Genomic DNA, 24839 nt, shown 5'->3' with positions numbered 1-24839 from the left:
AGTGAGAAAAAAACGCGCTAATAAATATCATCTTAACTACAAAGTGTAAGCAGCAAAACCTCCTGTGAGACATATACACAGTACACAAACATAAAAATATATAGGATCGCGCTAGTCAAAAATAATGGTAAAATTGTATATAAACAGTCCACAAGTGATGTGATAATAGATTATGTTGACTCCTGGTGTTAGTCTTCACCAACCACCACCTTATATTGACCTTGAACATCAATGCCTCCATCAACAGCTGAAAAAACACACTTACCAGCTCCTGTGGACCCCTCTTTACAAGAGATCGGTTAAACTTGTGTCTTTAGCCCAGCCAAGGCCTTTCCCCAGATCCGATTGTTCTCCTACACAGGTTCACCCCTTGGCACCGTATTAGCATCCGCTGAAATCATGCGCCTTTGGTTTAGTGTGTCGGCTGGCACACAAACAAACATAACCCGTCCTTATAGGATACGTGCGGGATTGGTTACGTCAGCACGTCGCTCCACCATACGCGTTTCGTCATAGGTTGACGTCGTCCAGGGGCCTATGCACATTCCAGTAAAGGAAACAATTGTAACTTTTAAACTTTCAAATCTGTTTACTCATCACAACTAAGCGCTCTTCTAGGTACACACTAATGCCCCGTACATACAGTCGGATTTTCCGTTGGAAAATGTCCGATCGGAGCGTGTTGTCGGAAATTCCGACCATGTGTGGGCTCCATTGGACATTTTCCCTCGGATTTTCCGACACACAAAGTTGGAGAGCAGGAGATAAAATTTTCCGACAACAAAATCCGATTGCGTCAATTCCGACCGTGTGTGGCCTGTTCCGACGCACAAAGTGCCACGCATGCTCAGAAGAAATTCCGGCACGGAACAGCTCATTCTGGTAAACTTAGCGTTCACAATGGATACTGCACTTTCGTCACGCTGCAATGTAAAAAATGGTTTAATACAGCGCACTCTCTTCTTCTTTATAATGTGAGAAGAATTAAGTAGTTTTGCTGCTCATATTCACACACACGTCTCACAAAGTTTTATTTTTGTTTTTTTATTGGGATTCCCTCAATATATTGTTATTAGTTGTCACATATGACATAATTTTTTTTTTAATTTAATTTTTTTGGGGATTTTACGCCTTTTTTTTTTTTTTTTATTTAATATTTGTATTTTTTACAAGGCTGATCTTTGTTCAATGTTATTTTTATTTTTACTCCAGAATATTTTTTGTGTGTGTTTTGTGTGTCAAGTTACCCCAACACCATTGATATCTTTTATTATTTAATCTCCAGGAGATTGTTTGTTGTTGGTGTCCCTTGTTCATTTCACATTGTATATTTGCAATGTACCTGAATCCTCACAAAAAAACTGTCATTTTTGAAGTAAAACACATAGGAGAGTATAATTCAAAACAAAAATCCTTTATTAACCACTTAAGGACCGCCTAACGCCGATTTACGTCGGCAAGGCGGCACGGGCAGGCAAAATCACGTACATGTACGTGATTTGCCTCTCGCGGGTGGGGGGTCCGATCGGACCCCCCCCGGTGCCCGAAGCGGTCCCGTTCTGTTCCCCGGCGATCCGAGATGAGGGGGAGGCCATCCGTTCGTGGCCCCCCCCTCGCGATCGCCGCCGGCCAATGGGAACACTCCTTTGCTGCTGTATGCTAAACAGCAGCAAAGGAAATGATGTCATCTCCCCTCGGCTCGGTAGTTTCCGTTCCAGCGCCAAGGGGAGAAGACATCAATGTGAGTGCACAACACACACACACACAGTAGAACATGCCAGGCATACAAAACACCCCGATCCCCCCCCCGATCGCCCCCCGATCCCCCCCCAATCACCCCCCCCCCTGTCACAAACTGACACCAGCAGGTTTTTTTTTTTTTTTTTTTTTTTTTTTCTGATTACTGCATAGTGTCAGTTTGTGACAGTTACAGTGTTGGGACAGTGAGTATTACCCCCCTTTAGGTCTAGGGTACCCCCCTAACAAAGTTTTAACCCCTTGATCACCCCCCGTCACCAGTGTTGCTAAGCGATCATTTTTCTGATCGCTGTATTAGTGTCGCTGGTGACGCTAGTTAGTGAGGTAAATATTTAGGTTCGCCGTCAGCGTTTTATAGTGACAGGGACCCCCATATACTACCTAATAAATGTTTTAACCCCTTGATTGCCCCCTAGTTAACCCTTTCACCACTGATCACCGTATAACCGTTACGGGTGACGCAGGTTAGTTCGTTTATTTTTTATAGTGTCAGGGCACCCGCCGTTTATTACCTAATAAAGGTTTAGCCCCCTGATCGCCCGGCAGTGATATGCGTCGCCCCAGGCAGCGTCAGATTAGCGCCAGTACCGCTAACACCCACGCACGCAGCATGCGCCTCCCTTAGTGGTATAGTATCTGATCGGATCAATATCTGATCTGATCAGATCTATACTAGCGTCCCCAGCAGTTTAGGGTTCCCAAAAACACAGTGTTAGCGGGATCAGCCCAGATACCCGCTAGCACCTGCGTTTTGCCCCTCCGCCCAGCCCACCCAAGTGCAGTATCGATCGATCACTGTCACTTACAAAACACTAAACGCATAACTGCAGCGTTCACAGAGTCAGGCCTGATCCCTGCGATCGCTAACAGTTTTTTTGGTAGCATTTTGGTGAACTGGCAAGCAAGCACCAGGCAGCGTCAGGTTAGCGCCAGTACCGCTAACACCCACGCACGCACCGTACACCTCCCTTAGTGGTATAGTATCTGATCGGATCAATATCTGATCCGATCAGATCTATACTAGCGTCCCCAGCAGTTTAGGGTTCCCAAAAACGCAGTGTTAGCGGGATCAGCCCAGATACCTGCTAGCACCTGCGTTGTGCCCCTCCGCCCGGCCCAGCCCAGCCCACCCAAGTGCAGTATCGATCGATCACTGACACTTACAAGGCACTAAATGCATAACTGCAGCGTTCGCAGAGTCAGGCCTGATCCCTGCGATCGCTAACAGTTTTTTTGGTAGCATTTTGGTGAACTAGCAAGCACCGGCCCCAGGCAGCGTCAGGTTAGCGCCAGTACCACTAACACCCACGCACGCAGCATACGCCTCCTTTAGTGGTATAGTATCTGAACGGATCAATATCTGATCCGATCAGATCAGATCTATACTAGCGTCCCCAGCAGTTTAGGGTTCCCAAAAACGCAGTGTTAGCGGGATCAACCCAGATACCTGCTAGCACCTGCGTTTTGCCCCTCCGCCCGGCCCAGTCCAGCCCACCCAAGTGCAGTATCGATCGATCACTGTCACTTACAAAACACTAAACGCATAACTGCAGCGTTCGCAGAGTCAGGCCTGATCCCTGCGATCGCTAACAGTTTTTTTGGAAGCTTTTTATTGAACTGGCAAGCACCAGCGGCCTAGTACACCCCGGTCGTAGTCAAACCAGCACTGCAGTAACACTTGGTGACGTGGCGAGTCCCATAAGTGCAGTTCAAGCTGGTGAGGTGGCAAGCACAAGTAGTGTCCCGCTGCCACCAAAAAGACAAACACAGGCCCGTCGTGCCCATAGTGCCCTTCCTGCTGCATTCGCCAATCCTAATTGGGAACCCACCACTTCTGCAGCGCCCGTACTTCCCCCATTCACATCCCCCAACGAAATGCAGTCGGCTGCATGAGAGGCATTTTTATGTGCTCCCGAGTACCCCTACCCAACGAACCCCCCCCAAAAAGATGTTGTGTCTGCAGCAAACGCGGATATAGGCGTGACACCCGCTATTATTGTCCCTCCTGTCCTGACAATCCTGGTCTTTGCATTGGTGAATGTTTTGAACGCTACCATACACTAGTTGAGTATTAGCGTAGGGTACAGCATTGCACAGACTAGGCACACTTTCACAGGGTCTCCCAAGATGCCATCGCATTTTGAGAGACACGAACCTGGAACCGGTTACAGTTATAAAAGTTAGTTACAAAAAAAGTGTAAAAAAAAAAAAAAATATATATAAAATAAAAAAAAATAGTTGTCGTTTTATTGTTCTCTCTCTCTATTCTCTCTCTCTATTGTTCTGCTCTTTTTTTACTGTATTCTATTCTGCAGTGTTTTATTGTTATTGTTATTGTTATTGTTATTGTTATTATGTTTTATCATGTTTGTTTTTCAGGTATGTAATTATTTATACTTTATTGTTTACTGTGCTTTATTGTTAACCATTTTTTTGTCTTCAGGTACGCCATTCACAACTTTGAGTGGTTATACCAGAATGATGCCTGCAGGTTTAGGTATCATCTTGGTATCATTCTTTTCAGCCAGCGGTCGGCTTTCATGTAAAAGCAATCCTAGCGGCTAATTAGCCTCTAGACTGCCTTTACAAGCCGTGGGAGGGAATGCCCCCCCCCCCCCACCATCTTCCGTGTTTTTCTCTGGCTCTCCTGTCTCAACAGGGAACCTGAGAATGCAGCCGGTGATTCAGCCAGCTGACCATAGAGCTGATCAGAGACAAGAGTGGCTCCAAACATCTCTATGGCCTAAGAAACCGGAAGCTACGAGCATTTTATGACTTAGATTTCGCCGGATGTAAATAGCGCCATTGGGAAATTGGGGAAGCATTTTATCACACCGATCTTGGTGTGGTCAGATGCTTTGAGGGCAGAGGAGAGATCTAGGGTCTAATAGACCCCAATTTTTTCAAAAAAGAGTACCTGTCACTACCTATTGCTATCATAGGGGATATTTACATTCCCCGAGATAACAATAAAAATGATTTAAAAAAAAAAAAAATGAAAGGAACAGTTTAAAAATAAGATAAAAAAGCAAAAAAATAATAAAGAAAAAAAAAAAAAAAAAAAAAAGCACCCCTGTCGCCCCCTGCTCTTGCGCTAAGGCGAACGCAAGCGGCGGTCTGTCGTCAAACGTAAACAGCAATTGCACCATGCATGTGAGGTATCGCCGCGAAGGTCAGATCGAGGGCAGTAATTTTTGCAGTAGACCTCCTCTGTAGATCTAAAGTGGTAACCTGTAAAGGCTTTTAAAGGCTTTTAAAAATGTATTTATTTTGTTGCCACTGCACGTTTGTGCGCAATTGTAAAGCATGTCATGTTTGGTATCCATGTACTCGGTCTAAGATCATCTTTTTTATTTCATCAAACATTTGGGCAATATAGTGTGTTTTAGTGCATTAAAATTTAAAAAAGTGTGTTTTTTCCCCAAAAAATGCGTTTGAAAAATCGCTGCGCAAATACTGTGTGAAAAAAAAAAATGAAACACCCACCATTTTAATCTGTAGGGCATTTGCTTTAAAAAAATATATAATGTTTGGGGGTTCAAAGTAATTTTCTTGCAAAAAAAAAAAAACTTTTTCATGTAAAAAATAAGTGTCAGAAAGGGCTTTGTCTTCAAGTGGTTAGAAGAGTGGGTGATGTGTGACATAAGCTTCTAAATGTTGTGCATAAAATGCCAGGACAGTTCAAAACCCCCCCAAATGACCCCATTTTGGAAAGTAGACACCCCAAGCTATTTGCTGAGAGGCATGTCGAGTCCATGGAATATTTTATATTGCGACACAAGTTGCGGGAAAGAGACAAATTTTTTTTTTTTTTTTTTTTTTTTTGCACAAAGTTGTCACTAAATGATATATTGCTCAAACATGCCATGGGAATATGTGAAATTACACCCCAAAATACATTCTGCTGCTTCTCCTGAGTACGGGGATACCATATGTGTGAGACTTTTTGGGAGCCTAGCCGTGTACGGGACCCCGAAAACCAAGCACCGCCTTCAGGCTTTCTAAGGGGCGTGAATTTTTGATTTCACTCTTCACTGCCTATCACAGTTTCGGAGGCCATGGAATGCCCAGGTGGCACAAAACCCCCCCAAATGACCCCATTTTGGAAAGTAGACACCCCAAGCTATTTGCTGAGAGGTATAGTGAGTATTTTGCAGACCTCACTTTTTGTCACAAAGTTTTGAAATTTGAAAAAAGAAAAAAAAAAAAAGTTTTTTCTTGTCTTTCTTCATTTTCAAAAACAAATGAGAGCTGCAAAATACTCACCATGCCTCTCAGCAAATAGCTTGGGGTGTCTACTTTCCAAAATGGGGTCATTTGGGGGGGTTTTGTGCCACCTGGGCATTCCATGGCCTCCGAAACGGTGTTAGGCAGTGAAGAGTAAAATCAAAAATTCACGCCCTTAAAAACGCTGAAGGCGGTGATTGGTTTTCGGGGCCCCGTACGCGGCTAGGCTCCCAAAAAGTCCCACACATGTGGTATCCCCATACTCAGGAGAAGCAGCTAAATGTATTTTGGGGTGCAATTCCACATAGGCCCATGGCCTGTGTGAGCAATATATCATTTAGTGACAACTTTGTGCAAAAAAAAAAAAAAAAAAAAAAAAAGTGTCACTTTCCCGCAACTTGTGTCAAAATATAAAATATTCCATGGACTCAATATGCCTCTCAGCAAATAGCTTGGGGTGTCTACTTTCCAAAATGGGGTCATTTGGGGGGGGTTTGTGCCACCTGGGCATTCCATGGCCTCCGAAACTGTGATAGGCAGTGAAGAGTGAAATCAAAAAGTTACACCCTTAGAAATCCTGAAGGCGGTGATTGGTTTTCGGGGTCCCATACGCGGCTAGGCTCCCAAAAAGTCCCACACATGTGGTATCCCCGTACTCAGGAGAAGTAGCTGAATATATTTTGGGGTGCAATTCCACATAGGCCCATGGCCTGTGTGAGCAATATATCATTTAGTGACAACTTTTTGTAAATATTTTTTTTTTTTTTTTTTTTTGTCATTATTCAATCACTTGGGACAAAAAAAATAAATATTCAATGGGTTCAACATGCCTATCAGCAATTTCCTTGGGGTGTCTACTTTCCAAAATGGGGTCATTTGGGGGGGGTTTGTACTGCCCTGCCATTTTAGCACCTCAAGAAATGACATAGGCAGTCATAAACTAAAAGCTGTGTAAATTCCAGAAAATGTACCCTAGTTTGTAGACGCTATAACTTTTGCGCAAACCAATAAATATACGCTTATTGACATTTTTTTTACCAAAGACATGTGGCCGAATACATTTTGGCCTAAATGTATGACTAAAATTGAGTTTATTGGATTTTTTTTATAACAAAAAGTAGAAAATATCATTTTTTTTCAAAATTTTCGGTCTTTTTCCGTTTATAGCGCAAAAAATAAAAACTGCAGAAGTGATCAAATACCATCAAAAGAAAGCTCTATTTGTGGGAAGAAAAGGACGCAAATTTCGTTTGGGTACAGCATTGCATAACCGCGCAATTAGCAGTTAAAGCGACGCAGTGCCAAATTGGAAAAAGACCTCTGGTCCTTAGGCAGCATAATGGTCCGGGGCTCAAGTGGTTAAGGGATCAGAACCAAACAAAGAGGAAGGCAACACTGGTTTAACAGGAGAAATTAGCGAAGCCTGGGACCCCCACGGCAGACATCAATTCTTGAACATCAAAATTGGTGGCCTGAGGAGTCCATATGTAAGGGAGGGCAGTCTGGTCCAGAATTCGCAGAGATCCGGATAGCAGCAGATGACATGTGTGTCCCCAGGCTGTGGTACCACAAGTGGCTGCATTTTTTGGCCGACCAGACTGGATCCAGGGTCCTCACTTTCTGGTCTTCCTTCCACGCTTCCTTCCCGGCTGTGGCTGTGCTGTTGGAGATGTGGCAGGAGGAGGAGTAGGACCTGAAGGAGGACTGGGAGGACCTGGAGGAGAGGGAGGATGAGGAGGACCTGCAGGAGGAGGAGGAGGACCATCGCAAAGGTGTGTCTGAGCTGTAATTTGGCCCCTCATACCTTTGTTAAGAGCCTCCAATATGAGCGCCTCACACATGACTTGTTGGCCCTCCTCCATCCTCTGCATTTTATATGCAATGACGGCAGCAATGTCCTCCTCCACGGTCTGTCGTGCTCCCAGGACCTATGTAGCCCTCCAAAAGAGTCCTCTGGCAGCCTCCTCTAGGGCACTCCTCCTACTGCCACTTTCTCTTTTCAGTGGGGGTGGAGGGACCTGCAGATCAGCCAGCCGGCTCGGCCCAGCCACCTCCTGGCTGAGACTTCCCTGTGTATGGAAAAGGGACATGGTTTTAGTTGTTGCATCATCAATCCCAATCATAAATTAGTACTCCCAACTAACATCTAGTTAACATCATTGATTGGACAAGCAGAAATATTTAGAGGAATGCTGTACCTGGCTCAATCTGGGCTCCTCCACATGTTGCCTGGAAGACCCAGGTTGGGCGTCAGAAGCCTCAGCCGGGGGGGGAAGGAAGCGTGGAAGGAAGACTGGAGAGTGCTCGCCTGGGTTCAGTCTGGCCTGCCAGAAAATGCAGCCTGTCGTAGTACAACATCCTGGGGACATAGATGTCATCTGCTGCTCCGGATCTCTGTGAATCCAGGACTTTCTTGCGCTCCCTTAGATATGTGTTCCTCAGGCCACCAATTAATATCTTTAAATAGATGATGTCTGCCGTGGGGATCACCTGCTTCACAATTTCACACAATTGCTCCAGTGCTGCCTTTCTCTTTGCTTGGTTCTTGTAATGGGGGTGTTTAATCTCCCACAGACATGGCAGCTCCCATATCTAGGAATGCTGACATGAAGTCATTATCTTTCATTAGCATATCCATGTTCACTGCAAGGCACAACAGAAGACAAAGCCTAATGTCAGACAAAACTCTCCTAATCTTGTTACAATATAGGCCTCAATCTAGAAGCAGTATAGGCACAAGTTTGTCTCTTACCTTCGTTGTTACGATCGGCTCCTTCCTCCGCTCACAGATCGTACGTAATACGCACGTGTTTTATGCTTTATATACACTGCACATGCGTGTAACTCCGCCTGCCCCTGACGTTCTTTCTAATCTATTCCCCGCCCCTTTTCGTTCGGCGCAGTGGGGGAAGAGCACATGGCGGAGTCACAGCAGGTGCATGCTAATTACAGGAACGAGGAGGAGGAAAGCCCGGATCCGGACACGTCCCGATCCAGAAGGAGACGTTTTAAGGCCACAAATATGTCCTTTGGGGAGATGTTGGAGATGGTCGACATCATGAAGAAGGCCGACTATGACGGAAAGTATGGGCCTTACCCCAACCCCAATAGCAGAAAGGCAAAGATCATGGCGAAAGTGGTCAAAAGTCTTCACAAGAATTTCGGGGTACGAAGATCGAAAGATCAGCTCAGGAAGCGGTGGTCGGACCTGAAATTGAGAGAGCCAGAGCAGTACCGAAAGATCCGGAGAGTGCTGCAAAAAAGTAAGTAGTTGTCCTGTGTTCCTATTCTTTTTGCCTTTATTACGTTCGTGCTGCTCCATGTGCTTTTCTTAATTGTACAGTTTAAAAGGGCAACTTTAATGTTCATGGGCCCATTATTCGTTCGTATCAAACATTTTTCTTTCGGCCTCTAAAACAACATTGCTTAGGCCATATGCATTTTCCCACAATTTTAAGGGCCTACTTGGATGCCAAATATTTGTTTGTGTAGGACACTGAGCAGCTGTTTTCACATCTGGACACTGGAGCACTAGTGTGGGACACAAGAACACCATTTTTATTAGGGGGGGCACACAGGTGCTCCAGTGTATACTATAGGGGGGTCTCCATCTGTGAAGCTTGTACTAAACAGGTAAAGTATTGCAGCTTGACAAAGGCCAATAAAAAAACTACATCTTGGAACTCGGCTAAAATAGACAATTGTACCCCACTTCCAAGCAATGTTTCCTATTTATAGTTCTGCCATCAAATATCTGTGTGCTAATTATACCATTTTTGTTTTACATAGGGGAGAAAAGATTCAGAGGACACCCCTCATCCGAGGAGACCACAGACCCCCCACCTATGGAAGAAGGTGAAATACCACCAACACAAGCTGAGCAGGAGGAAGAAGAAGATGTGGTGGAAATTGGCACCACAACAGGTGAGTGTCTGCGACCACAGACTCAGGTAAAAGAGATGGATGGTGGCAGATTTTTGATACCTGTTTTTGTTTGGTTTCTCTCTTTTTAGGTGATCGTGATCCAGATCCTTTCACATCTGAAAGTGCCCAGATCCTGATCGGGGAGATCATGGGGTGTAATGTCGAATTGCAAAACATCCAGAAAAAAATAAATGATGTGATTCAAAAAAATAATAACATCATTGATGTTTTGGGGCGAATTTAAAACCCCACAAAATCACTTTTTTTATTGTGGTCCAATCTTTTAAATATTTTTGGAATGTTTTGAAAAGCCAAATTTGGAGGATGCACACAGTGTGCCAACATGTGCTATCTGCCATCACGGGAGATCAATGGACGCGTTTTGGGGGTGCAACCCCTTCCTCAATTATAAAGTAGTGGTGAGGAAGGGCTTTCTCCCCCAAAACACGTCCCTTGATCCCCCGTGATGGCAGATAGCACATGTTGCCATTCGTAAATTGTTGTGCATCTTCCAAATTTGGCTTTTGCAGGGGTGATTTCCCTCCATCTGAACGCAATATCAAACACAGTTCCTAAATACTGATGTCTGATATTGCCTTCAGGTTTTACCAAATGTGAACTTTGTAAGTTTTTTGTCTTTCTTGTTGGTTTTATACAGGCCTGTTTTATCGTAAATGGACATTTCTATTTTTGATAATGCCACCCCAAAAATTGTTATACAACAAACATGTTGGTTTGTTTTAAAAACCTTTGGTAAATGCACATGTGATTGTGCAGGTATAAAAATGTTGGTTAATCAAGAATGTGTGGATTATTGTCTCAACACTACAACACTTTTGGGGTGATGTAATTGCTGTTTTCAGCAAAAATGGGGTTATTTCCTAAGGGCAAATCCTCTTTGCACTACAAGTGCAGGTTCAGTGCAGTTGCAAGGTGCACTTGTAGTGAAATGTGTTTTTGCATTTAGTAAATAACAGCCAACAGTGCTTTGTATAAGGTTACACAATCACGCCATTTTCTGGACTCAAAACATTTCTGTCAGGGTCAGCTAAAACAAACACAAGCAGTAAATGTCCACAAAGAATTTCTTTTTTTGTTTTATTATAAAAAGGCTTCACAGATTTGCTGGCATATTGATAGCCCCCCTACCCGCAAAGAACTCCAGGTAGCGTAACCGGACCTCACGGGCACTCAGGGAGGGCAAGCCAGGATGGCCACTTTCAAGCGCCGTCAGTGTGGTTTGATGTATCATTCCGGCCTCAGGCCCAACTGAGCCAGCATAGTTGGCCAAATGTTTCCTTAAAAAGTTATGGAGAACACAGCACGCCAGTATAATATGGTTCAGTTTATACTCCGCCATATGGATGGGTGTCAGAAATAGGTGGAACCGGCTGGCCAGGATTCCAAATGTGTTCTCTACCACTCTTCGGGCTCTGGCCAGCCGGTGATTAAAAACCCTCTGTCCTGGGGTGAGGGTCCTCATTGGGAATGGCCGCATCAGGTGGTCCCCCAGCGCAAACGCTTCATCAGCAACGAACACAAATGGGAGTCCTTCAACATTGTCCTCTGGAGCTGGCAAGTCCAAGCTGCCATTCTGTAAAACTCCGTCTGGGCGATGACTCCACCATCGGACATCCGGCCATTCTTTCCCACGTCCACATACAGGAAGTCGTAATTAGCCGACACCACCGCCCACATCACTATACTATTGAACCCCTTATAGTTGAAATAGTACGACCCCGAGTTGGGTGGTGGGATGATGTGGACGTGTTTCCCATCAATTGCGCCTCCGCAGTTAGGAAAGTCCCACCGCTGGGCAAAGTGGGAGGCCACAGTCTGCCATTCCTGTGGCGTGGAAGGAAACTGTTGAGGAAAAAACAATAAACATTACTATTTTTGATCAGAAACATGGCAAGCAGATTAGACACAAACATTATTGGGCAACCTCCAGATAGTATTTATTAAGGGGAATTTAACAACGCCAAAGTATAAGGTACACCTATCATATTCCCCCCCCCCCTCTCATGGGCCATTTCTAACATTATAGGGGTGTGTGGAAATCTTGGACAGGTAACCCTCTTCACTTCATTGAGAGATGAATGCCTAATTACAGGGTATTACTTGGAACAGCCCCTCCTTAGTTACACTATTGTCAGCCCACTGGACAGGTAAGAAGTGTCATAATACAAAGATATAAATACACACTGTACACATTTGAGGACATTTGGACATTCTGCTATTACCTATCAAGATAATAATAGAATAAAAAAACTTTAAACAGTACCATTTGAAAGTATACAGGCAGGCCCTTGCACTACATGCTTTGGGGAATTCATCCATAAATCTGAGCACAAAAGAGATGGGTATAGTGTGTATGGGTTTGGCAAAGTCAGCAGATAGATAATTGAGGATAATGAATTGGGATCAACTGACTTAGCAGTTGGGGGAGGGAGAGTTACTAAAAATTATTTGGGGACACCACCAAAAAAAAGCCTCTGGTGTTTGGGGTAAAGCACTACTATGGAGCATTGTTAAGTGACTACATGAGGTGAATATAGGGCCAGGAGACACCATGCTGGGGAGGTTATTCAGGGCCGGTCCTAGACGGGGTGCACGGGGTGCAGTGCACCCAGGCGCCAGAGAGGTGGGGGCGCTGAAGCGCCAAAGTGCTCCACTGCTCCCTTCCCTCCTCCTCCTCCCCTTGATTGTGTCCGGCGGCGGAAGAAGAAGAAAGGCACCGCTGTTTGCTGCTCAAGCCCCTCCTCAGAGAAAGAGAGCAGCTGCCAGCCGGAGATGACATCGGAGGCCAGGGCCGGTCCTAGACGGGGTGCACGGGGTGCAGTGCACCCAGGCGCCAGAGAGGTGGGGGCGCTGAAGCGCCAAAGTGCTCCACTGCTCCCTTCCCTCCTCCTCCTCCCCTTGATTGTGTCCGGCGGCGGAAGAAGAAGAAAGGCACCGCTGTTTGCTGCTCAAGCCCCTCCTCAGAGAAAGAGAGCAGCTGCCAGCCGGAGATGACATCGGAGGCAGAGCGGCTGGTCTCTGCGTGGAGAGAGACCAGCCAAACAGGGTGCACGGGGGGGGGAGCGGAGGAGCGGTCCGTGCCTGACACATTCTCCTCTCTGTGTCTCCCGCTCCTGCCTGCTTTGATCTGCACTGCTCTCCACCTGGGCGGCGCGGCTGGCTGCACACTGTCCTCTCCTCTCCAGCTGCCGCCCGGGTGTATTTATGTACCCTAATGGAGGGGGGGGCTGTACTGTACTAATGGAGGGGGGGCTGTACTAATGGAGGGGGGCTGTAATGTACTAATGGAGGGGGGGCTGTACTAATGGAGGGGGGGCTGTACTAATGGGGGGGGGCTGTACTAATGGGGGGTCTGTACTAATAATGGGGGGGCTGTACTAAAAATGGGGGGGTCTGTACTAATAATGGGGGGCTGTACTAATAATGGGGGGATTGTACTAATGGGGGGGTCTGTACTAATCCAGAGGGGGTCTGTCCTGGGGGGTCTGTACTAATAGAGAGGGGGTCTGGACTAATGGGGTCTGTACTAATGGAGGGGGGGTCTGTACTAATGGGGGGTTTGTACTGGGGGGTCTGTACTAATGGAGGGGGGTCTGTACTAATGGAGGGGGGTCTGTACTAATGGAGGGGGGGTCTGTACTAATGGAGAGGGGGTCTGTCCTGGGGAGTCTGTACTAATGGTGGGGGGTCTGTCCTGGGGGTCTGTACTAATGGAGAGGGGGTCTGTACTAATGGGGGGGTCTGTACTAATGGGATCTGTACTAATGGAGGGGGGTCTGTACTACTGGGGGTCTGTACTAATGGAGAGGGGGTCTGTCCTGGGGGGTCTGTACTAATGGAGGGGGGGTCTTTACTAATGGAGGGGGGGCTGTACTAATGGAGGGGGGGTCTGTATTAATGGAGGGGGGGCTGTACTAATGGGGGGGTCTGTCCTGGGAGGTCTGTACTAATGGAGGGGTGGTTTGTCCTGTGGGGTCTGTACTAATGGAGAGGGAGATCTGTCCTGGGGGGGTCTGTACTAATAGAGGGGGGTTACCTGGGGGGGGATCACTGGGTAATTTATACTTAGTGTGGGTTCTGCACTGACGGAGGGGGGTCTATATGTAGTGGAGGGGGGTCTGTACTGAGGGACGACTATAGTTGGTGGAAGGGGGGTGACCCTAACCCTAGTGAAGCCAATGCAGCTGCGGGCTCTCCTTTCCCCCCTCCCTCTCTTTTCCCCCCTCCCTCTCCTCCTGCGTGCTGCTGTACTAGTGAGCGGGGCTTGCCAGCACAGCTGCCCACAATGTTTCTTCCCCCGCCTTCATATCAACCAGGGAGGAAACAGTATAGAAAATGGAGCAGAGAAGAGGATTGTGGGACATATAGTCCCAAGGACTGGCAGCCCCACTATAACACAGAAATTGCAGCCCACACAGCATGCTCAGCTGAATGGGAGAGAGAGAGAGACAGGAGCCTGGGAAAGCTTTCAGGGAAGTACACCCAGGACTCCAGAGGGAGAAGACAGTGCTGAGAGAACACCATCAGAGAGAGAACCCTGCTGCCCTGCGCCGCCAGAGGGAAAGCCACACAGCCTAGCACCATCCCTGGCAGAGAAAGGAATGGAGTCATTGTCAGAATACAGATCTGGGTGCTACTCAGCGGAGTCACCATGGGCAATTCAGAGTGAGCTGACTCCTGATCAGAGGAACCGTTGCTGTATCGCTGGGTCAGGTGAGAGGGCCCATCGGCCATTATGTACTAGTGTCCATAGGAACTGCAGTCTCTGACCATCTCCTGTAGTATGTCTGCAGTCTCTGACCATCTCCTGTACTATGTCTGCAGTCTCTGACCATCTCCTGTTCTATGATTGCAGTCTCTGACCGTCTCTTGTATCATAACTACAGTCTCTGACCATCTTCTGTACTAAGTCTGCAGTCTCTGACCATCTCCTGTTCTATGATTGCTTTCTCTGACCATCACCTGTACTATGATTGCAGTCTCTGATCGTCTCCTGTATCATAACTACAGTCTCTGACCATCTCCTGTACTATGTCTGCAGTCTCTGGCTATCTCCTGTACTATGTCTGCAGTCTCTGACCATCTCCTGTACTATGTCTGCAGTCTCTGACCATCTCCTGTACTATGTCTGCAGTCTCTGATCATCTCCTGTACTATGTCTGCAGTCTCTGATCATCTCCTGTACTATGTCTGCAGTCTCTGATCATCTCCTGTACTATGTCTGCAGTCTCTGATCATCTCCTGTACTATGTCTGCAGTCTCTGATCATCTCCTGTACTATGTCTGCAGTCTCTGACCATCTCCTGTACTATGTCTGCAGTCTCTGGGCATCTCCTATACTATGTCTGCAGTCTCCGATCATCTCCTGTACTATGTCTGCAGTCTCTGATCATCTCCTGTACTATGTCTGCAGTCTCTGATCATCTCCTGTACTATGTCTGCAGTCTCTGATCATCTCCTGTACTATGTCTGCAGTCTCTGACCATCTCCTGTACTATGTCTGCAGTCTCTGATCATCTCCTGTATTATGTCTGCAGTCTCTGACCATCTCCTGTACTATGTCTGCAGTCTCTGATCATCTCCTGTACTATGTCTGCAGTCTCTGACCATCTCCTGTACTATGTCTGCAGTCTCTGACCATCTCCTGTACTATGTCTGCAGTCTCTGACCATGTCCTGTATCATGTCTGCAGTCTCTGACCATGTCCTGTATCATGTCTGCAGTCTCTGACCATGTCCTGTATCATGTCTGCAGTCTCTGACCATCTCCTGTATCATGTCTGCAGTCTCTGACCATCTCCTGTATCATGTCTGCAGTCTCTGACCATCTCCTGTATCATGTCTGCAGTCTCTGACCATCTCCTGTACCATGTCTGCAGTCTCTGACCATCTCCTGTATCATGTCTGCAGTCTCTGACCATCTCCTGTATCATGTCTGCAGTCTCTGACCATCTCCTGTATCATGTCTGCAGTCTCTGACCATCTCCTGTATCATGTCTGCAGTCTCTGACCATCTCCTGTATCATGTCTGCAGTCTCTGACCATCTCCTGTACTATGTCTGCAGTCTCTGACCATGTCCTGTATCATGTCTGCAGTCTCTGACCATGTCCTGTATCATGTCTGCAGTCTCTGACCATGTCCTGTATCATGTCTGCAGTCTCTGACCATCTCCTGTATCATGTCTGCAGTCTCTGACCATCTCCTGTATCATGTCTGCAGTCTCTGACCATCTCCTGTATCATGTCTGCAGTCTCTGACCATCTCCTGTACCATGTCTGCAGTCTCTGACCATCTCCTGTATCATGTCTGCAGTCTCTGACCATCTCCTGTATCATGTCTGCAGTCTCTGACCATCTCCTGTATCATGTCTGCAGTCTCTGACCATCTCCTGTATCATGTCTGCAGTCTCTGATCATCTCCTGTATCATGTCTGCAGTCTCTGATCATCTCCTGTATCATGTCTACAGTCTCTGATCATCTCCTGTATCATGTCTGGGGGCTTTTTCTAACAGACTCTCTAACAGAAGCCCTCTTTGTGTGCATCAGAGAGACTCCCCTCCAGGTCTCATTAGTGTACACTCTTCCTGTATTTTTTTTTATTGTTAAAAGATCATGGGAGGATCTATTCCTAGGGTAACAAAGACTTCTTAGGGGAGCATCTCTGTGTTTGAGTCGTTGCCATAGAAACATTTATAAAGGGGAGGAGTTCGTAAGATGACCACGCCCATGTGGGGGCGCCAGAAATATTTCTGCACCCAGGCGCCGGTGACCCTAGGATCGGCCCTGAGGTTATTGAAGGGCAATCTGTATGAAGGACCTAAAATAATAATTACATAAAAATCCAGCATGCATGAGGACAAAGGGGACATTCACAGCATATTACAATCATGGTAATTAGGGAATGAGGAGAGAAATACAATATATTATCAAACATTCAATACAATAAAATGTGATATTAAAGGATAAAAATCTTACCTTCATATACTCCTTCTGCAGGACCTGGATGATGGCAGAACAGGTCTCTGGGATAATGATCCCCAGAGCCTGGGGGGAGATGTCTGTCGAGAACTTCAAGTCCTGCAGACTTCTCCCTGTTGCCAAATACCGCAGGGTAGCGACTAACCTCTGCTCCGGAGTGATGGCTTGCCTCATGCAGGTATCCTGCCTGCGAATATAAGGGGTCAGCGAAGCCAACAAACGGTGAAACACGGGGTCCGTCATCCTGAGAAAGTTCCTGAAATCATCAGGATTATTCTCACGGAGCAAAGGCATATGACAGAACTGGTCATGCTGGAGCAACCAATTCTTGGTCCATGAACTCCTCCCCACCCTGTTCATGGACTGGACTTGTGTCAAGGTCAGGACCCCAACACCAAGCCCCCGCACAGCACGAACTCTACGAGGAGTACGTATACGCAATATAGCTAGAAAACGGTCGGCTGCTCAGAACGAAGTAACAGAACGCACTGAAGAACAGCAAGGCCTGTGAAGAGCGACCTGAAAAACAGTAACGAACGAACAAGAATACAATGACTAAAGTCACGCGGAACTTGCTGCGCGCACTGAAGAGCAGATACAAACCCACAAGCACAAACTGAACGGCAGAAAACGATCTGAAAGCCACGAGTCTGAAAAAGCGCCAATCGTCTCTCACCAAACTTTTACTAACACGAGATTAGCAAAAGGAGCCCAAAGGGTGCCGCGCTTGGTTCTGAACCGGCCTTTTCTAGTCTCGTCGTACGTGGTGTACGTGACCGCGTGGTTGGCGATCGGAAATTCCGACAACTTTGTGCGACCGTGTGTAGACAAAACAAGTTTGAGCCAACATCCTAGGATTTTGTTGTCGGAATGTCCGAACAAAGTCCGACCGTGTGAACGCCCTATAAGAGAAATGAGCAGCCTGCCAGGGACATGTTGAGCACAAGTATCACACTCTGCTGAGTATATGGGATCTGCTGACAGGACATCCTGAGATCAAATAGCCCTCTACAGGACATATATGTAGCACATGGGTTTCTCTCTTAGGATTATGTAGTGCATACTGATCCTGTATATCCAAAGCAAAGTCAGCACTTTTACCAAAGTCCCATTAAGTAGATTAAGCCCAGGTCAATCAAAACAACGCTTTTGATTGACAGTAGGTCTTTGAAATGTTGGGTATTGGAAGCGGTGAATCCAAGCTCCAGTGGGGGCAACTTTGATCAAATCATACTTCAAAGAGAAACTAAATGGATTTGGGAGTTAGGGGCTACTAATCCCCCAGGAACTACTCCTACTGTTCTTTCTTTATGCAGACTTTCCACATTACCTCAATATTGGATACTCCAATCTGGATCTTGTACATATATAATATAGTTTACGACTGAGGATATACCCTGTTTTTTTGGGGTGCTTTCTTGTGCAGCTGCGGGAGAAGGGGGTTTAGTTTATAATTGTTATTGTTATTATTTTATCTCTGTGTTTTTTTGCTATTGTTTGTGTTTTTTGATATAATAAAATTACATAAATATAGAAATTGTGCCTAGTTTTCCTTCAAGTCCATCCACCTATGGATCTTTTATGGACAATTATTATTTTGAGTGAAGATGAGCCTCAGTCAGGGTTTTTTTTTTGTTTGTTTTTTTTGTCACCACAGTATTAGGCAATGGAGTTTTTAGACCACTGTATTCTGCCTGTGACTCTGAATAGCCCCAATACACCACCTAAGGCAGGGGTCTCAAACAGGCGGCCCTCAAGCTGTTGCAAAACTACAAGTCCCATCATGCCTCTGCCTGTGGGAGTCATGCTTGTAACTGTCAACCTTGCAATGCCTCATGGTACTTGTAGTTTCACAACAGCTGGAGGCCCACAAGTGTAAGACCCCTGACCTAAGGGAACAGGTACATAGAAGCTCAATTTGGTGCTCCTAGCTAGAAAATGCTTTGAGGATTTTTTTCCAGGTATCAATCATGGACTTTTGAAGCAGTAAGTCAGAGTGTTGGGAACTTACAAAGCAAATAATTTTTGGGTTTTCGTGACTATGGGGAAAAATAAGTAGCTTGACAAGTATATTATTATTATTATTATTATTATTCAGAATTTATATAGCGCCAACAGTTTACGCAGCGCTTTACAATATAAAAAGGGAGACAATACAGTTGTAATACAATACAATACAATAGCTTTAAGAGGGCCCTGCTCAGAAGAGCTTACAATCTAATAGGGTGGGGCAGGTGGTACAAAAGGTTGTAACTGTGGGGAATGAGCTGGTGGAAGTGGTAGGAGATTAGTTGGAGACGTGATAGGCTTTCCTGAAGAGATGAGTTTTCAGGGATTGCCTGAAGGTAGCAAGAGTAGGGGATAGCCGGATAGATAGAGGTAGCAAGTTCCAGAGGATGGGAGAGGCTCTGGAGAAATCCTGGAGACGAGCATGGGAGGAGGAGATGAGAGAGCTTGAAAGCAGGAGGAGGTCTTGAGAAGAGCGGAGAGGTCGATTTGGGTATATTTGGAGACAAGATTAGCGATGTAGCTTGGGGCAGAGTTGTGAATGGCTTTGTATGTTGTGGTTAGAATTTTGAATTTAATTCGCTGGGTGATTGGGAGCCAGTGTAGGGATTGAAGTAGAGGGTTGGCAGACACTGAGCGGTTGGTAAGGTGGATAAGTCTGGCAGCAGCATTCATGATAGACTGAAGAGGGGATAGCCTATGGAGAGGTAGGCCAATGAGAAGGGAGTTGCAATAGTCAAGGCAAGAGATAACTAGGGAGTGAATGAGGAGCTTGGTGGTTTCATTTGTTAAAAAAGGGCGAATTTTAGAGATGTTACGGAGGTGAATTCTACAAACTTTTGACAGCGATTGGATTTGAGGCTGAAATGACAAGTCAGAGTCTGGGATTACACCTAGTACCCTGGCGTGAGGGGAGGAACTGATGGTTGCATTGTTGATTTTGATGGAAAAGTCATGGAGGGGGGCGCGGGCGGGGGGGAATATTAATAGCTCAGTTTTAGAGAGATTTAGTTTAAGGAAGTGGTGTGACATCCATGCTGATATGTCAGTTAGTAAGTTAGTAATGCGAGAGGAGACTGAAAGAGTGAGGTGAGGAGTAGACAGATAGATTTGGGTGTCATCAGCGTATAAGTGGTATTGGAAGCCGTGGGCAGTTATTAAGTGACCAAGGGAGGAGGTGTAAATAGAGAAGAGAAGGGGTCCAAGAACCGAGCCTTGGGGGACCCCCACAGAAAGGGGCAATGGAGAGGAGGAGACAGAGTTGTAGGTGACACTGAAGGAGCGCTGTGATAAATAGCCAGAGAACCAGGATAGAGCAGAATCTCGGAGGCCAAGGGAATGTAGTTTATTGAGAAGGAGCGGGTGGTCAACAGTATCAAAGGCCGCAGAGAGGTCAAGTAGTAGGAGTATGGAGTACTGGCTGTTGGTTTTAGCAGTTAGTAAATCGTTAGTGAGTTTTAGTAAGGTAGTTTCCGTGGAGTGCTGCGAGCGAAAGCCAGACTGTAAGGGGTCAAGAAGGTTATTTTCATTGAGGTAGGAGCTAAGACGGTTGTAGACTAAGCGTTCAAGAAGTTTAGAGGTGAATGGGAGTAATGAGATGGGTCTTAAGTTGTTCAGGTCGGTAGGGTCCAGTGAGGGCTTTTTAAGAATGGGAGTGATCTGTGCATGTTTTAGAGGGGAGGGGAAAATGCCACTAGAAAGGGAGAGATTGAAGATGTGGGTGAGGGAGCATAGGATAGAAGAAGAGGGTGACCTTAGTAGTTGTGAGGGAACAGGATCCAAGGGACAATTGGTTAGGTGGGCATCCGATAAAATTTTTGTAACCTCTTCCGTAGTAGCCAATTCAAAAGAGGAGAGTGTTGAATGTGCTGCTGGGCAAGGTATGATGGGTGGGGAACACGTACGCACAGTGGAGATGTCCTCACGAATTGCATCGATCTTGTCTTTGAAGTGATTGGCAATCTCTTGGGCAGTGAGTGAGTTAGTGGGTAGAGGGGGTGGTGGACGAAGCAGAGAGTTAAAGGTTGAGAAGAGCCGACGGGGACTGGATGACAAGGAATTAATAAGAGAGACAAAGCAGGCTTGTTTGGCAGCATGGAGGCATGAATTGTATTTTAGAAGGGCAGATTTATAAAGGGTGAAGTCTTGCAGGCATTTGGTTTTACGCCACAGTCGTTCAAGAGCACGGCAATGTCTCTTGAGATTTCTAGTGTTGTCAGTTTGCCAGGGTTATAACGGTCGGGGCCTAATTCTGCGTGTGGTTAGAGGAGCAAGTGCATCTAGTGATGATGAGAGTGAACTGTTGTAGACAGAAGTGGCCAGGTCAGGACAGCACAGGGGAGAGATTATGTCATATAGGTGGTCAGTAGCGGAATAGAGAAGAGAAGGGTTAAAGTGGCGAAGGTTTCTACAAGTAATCGTTTGCTGCTTGGAGGGATGGGTGGTTGGAGGCAAGGATACAGTGAAAGTAATGAGGTTGTGATCAGATAGAGGAAAGGGGGTGTTGGTGAGGTTGCCAGGGTTGCAGAGATGGGAGAATACAAGGTCAAGGGTATTACCATTGGAGTGAGTGGAAGTATGTGTCCATTGGGTTAGGTCAAAAGATGAGGTTAAGTTGAGAAGTTTAGCTGTAGTTGGGCTGTTAAGATTGACAGGAATGTTAAAGTCACCAAGAATAATGGTGGGTATTTCAGAGGAGAGAAAGAAGGGTAGCCAGGCAGCAAAGTCATCAAGAAAGCGCGATACCGGTCCTGGAGGCCTATAAATTGCTGCAATCCTCAGAGAAATGGGAGAAAACAGACGAATACAGTGCATCTCGAAAGAAGAGAGGGATAGAGAGGGAGGGACAGGAAGGACTTGGAAGGTGCTTTGTGGGGACAGAAGGAAGCCAACTCCACCTCCTTTCCTATCTGTTGGGTCTGGAGGAGTGAGTCCAATGGAGACCACCATGGGAGAGGGCAGCAGGAGAAGCTGAGTCAAAATTTTGAAGCCAGGTTTCTGTTATGGCGAGTATGTTCAAGCCATGAGAGATGAAGAGGTCATGTACAGATGTTAGCTTGTTACAGATGGAGCGGGCCTTCCGAAGGGCACATGAGATTGGTGGGCTGCTTTGAGGAAGCAGGGGGATAGAAATTAAACTGAGTGGATTGCGGTGGTTGCCAGAGGGGGAGGGGTATTGGATATGAGGCTTGCATTTGGAAAATGGCAGACTAGGATTAGGAGAAATGTCACCTGAGACTAGGAGAAGGAGGAGGGTGAGGAAAGCAAGGTGGGAGTGGGATGTGCATGAGCGCATGAGTGGCCCTGGTGTTTATGTCAGCATGTGGGTGCAGCAACTGCAGGAGATGATGGGTGCCATAGTAGGGAGAGGGTAGAAGTGAGGGTGATATGTGCATGCTGCAGGGAAGAGATGAGGGGTAGAGTAAAGATAATTTGAGGATAGAAGACACCAATGTGAGAAGGAAGAGAATAAGGAGCATGTTAGTGGATAGAGAGTGGGAAACTAACCTAATATAAAATACATTTCAAAGGTGGTTTGCTTGTCGTCTTGCAGAGTGGAGCAGAGTTCCTGTTGTTCATGCAGCTTTAGTTATCCTGCTTTCGTTAAACTGCGTCGGTGAAACTGCGCATCACTCGTGACAGAGCCACTCAGGAAAGAGCCATGATGTCTGCGCCTTGCCCCTGTCTGCGCCACCCCATAAGCTGCCATAAATTTATAGAGAGACTAAGCTGGGATGCATTTCTCAGTTGGTCATTATTGGGTCTGATGTGAGACACCTGAATATGGGGAGGAGATGGCCAGGGCCAGGCCAGCTACAGACACAGGCTAGGGTCGTAAAGCTAATTACCTCTCTTGATCACTCAAGCCACATGGAGTTGAGAATCAATCACCAGTAATATTGCTATTGCAGTGTGTTTGTTATAGAGCTAGCAGTAAATATGGAAGTTTAAAGAGATGGCAGCAGAAGACATTTACCAAAAATATTAACAGCAGACTCAGCAAAGTCAGTTCAGTAGGGATGTACAGTTGGATAGGAGATAGGAGACAATTACCAAAAATATTAATAGCAGACTCAGCAAACTCAGTATCACCTACCGACATTTGAGAAGAAGCTTCCAGGCTCGTCTCTAACAATGGAGTTCCAGGAGTGATCTCTGAGGTTAAACCCTTGCTCAGGAACAGTCAATATGCCAAGCACGTCAAGCTTTCTGCACTCTATTCTGAGATTGGGATATGGCAGTCCCCTGATGAATTTGATGGAGGATATTATTGCAGATGAGGTGATTAAGGCTAGTGATAAGTTTGCCATTAAGAAGTCACCTGGACCAGATGGACTTACAGCTGAATATTATAAGCAATTTAAGGTTACTCTGACCCTATACTCGGTGGATGTTTTTAATGTCTGTCTGAGAAAGGGTTTGCTTCTCTCCCTTCATACAACAATCTGCAATGATTCTTCTGTCAAAGGGTAAAGATCCAGTGAGAATTGAGAATTGGTGGCTCATTAGCTTTAATCTCTGGTGTATATCATCTCCAGTGGGCAAATTACTTTCTTGCCACCATCATTGTTCATGGTAGAAGCACTCTTTCAGCAGTTTTAACTATCTGGGAGGCCCTGGAGCAGTGCAGGGCTGCGGGCTGGAGAACGTTTCTGCTGGCATTGGATCAGGCTAAGGCTTTTGATCAGGTCAATCCATAAATACTTGTGGCTGCTCCTTGGCAAGTATGACCTGGGGGAAGGGAGGGCTTTAATAATTGTCTTAAGACCTTGTATAGAGGGGCAGAAAACTTCATTCTTGCGAATAGTTGGAGCAGATAAGAATTTGAGGTTCGCTCAGGTGTGCCTCAGGGGTGTACTTTGAGACCTATACTATACGCGTTCGCAATCAATCCCTTAGTCAGGAGGTTGAAGAGATGGCCATTGTGTGGCATGCCTTTCGCCATTCCTGATAAACCTTCTCTGAAGATGATGATGATGATGTGTCTTTTTCATCTCCAGGATGGAGAAGGCAGAGGAGATATTCTCAGTAATGAAGCAATATGTTGAGCTGAGGCATCTGGCTCAAAGGTCCCTTAGGATAAGAGTGCGTTTAGAGCGGAGGGGGAAGACTTTAAGTTTCCGGATTCCTAACTTGAGCCCCAACAGAATATTAAGGTTTTAGGCATCAAATGTGGTTTTTCAAGATGCAGATGCAAAGGTTGCCAGCTGGAAAGACTGGAAGCTCTCTAACAAGGAAAGGGTTGAGCTGAATAAAACTTAGTTTTGATTGTGTTTTGCAAATGTCTCTCTATGCTAGAATCTACAGCTGTTTCTTTCAACTTATGGCGTAACAGACTGAACATAGTAAGAGATATTTTACCTGTCTTCCCAGGCAGATGAGAGCCTAGGTATTGTCAGCCCCGCAGCATTCTTTGTTGTTCTTGAAACATAATTTTGATAACATGCTGGCATACTATCAAGTGCTGACATGCTTCAAACCTGATTTATGTTTCTTCTATATGCCTACAAATGCTTTGGCAGTGGTGAATGACAATTAATGAGCTGATTTGCCAAAGGCGAATAGGCTGTGCACTTTGCAAATGCAAGGAAATTTGCTTCAGAGGCTAGTAAATGAGGGGAAGCTCTGCTGACTTCCATCATCCAATCATGTGCAAGCAAAAATGCTCTTTTTTTTTTTTTCATGCATGTTATTGGGTACTCTTTGTAAAAGTGAAAGCTCATTTACTAAGCTCTGGAGCTCATTCTCTTGAAAAGTGCAACTGCACTTACAATGTTCACAGTCTATTTGCATTTTGTTAAAAAAATCCTAATGTCTTTTACTAGAAATGCCCCTGGGAGGAGGATCGTTCAATCTATCTTTAGTGAGCCACTGGCCATGAAGGATTGCCTGGGCCCTATTATAAGATATAGCCTGCATTTGAT

The 24839-nt window shown here is 46.0% G+C and overlaps 1 protein-coding gene across 2 annotated transcripts in view; it reads left to right on the top strand.

Annotated features, from left to right (window-relative positions):
* The window catches only part of LOC141148369 (uncharacterized), a 111223-nt gene that overhangs the window by 72702 nt on the left and 13682 nt on the right, over positions 1-24839 (top strand). The window lies entirely within an intron of this gene.

The sequence above is a fragment of the Aquarana catesbeiana genome, linkage group LG06 (assembly GCF_042186555.1).
Source record: "Aquarana catesbeiana isolate 2022-GZ linkage group LG06, ASM4218655v1, whole genome shotgun sequence".
Lineage (NCBI taxonomy): Eukaryota > Metazoa > Chordata > Amphibia > Anura > Ranidae > Aquarana > Aquarana catesbeiana.
The sequence above is the reverse complement of the archived record's forward strand: the minus strand, read 5'-3'. Positions and strand labels throughout refer to the sequence as shown.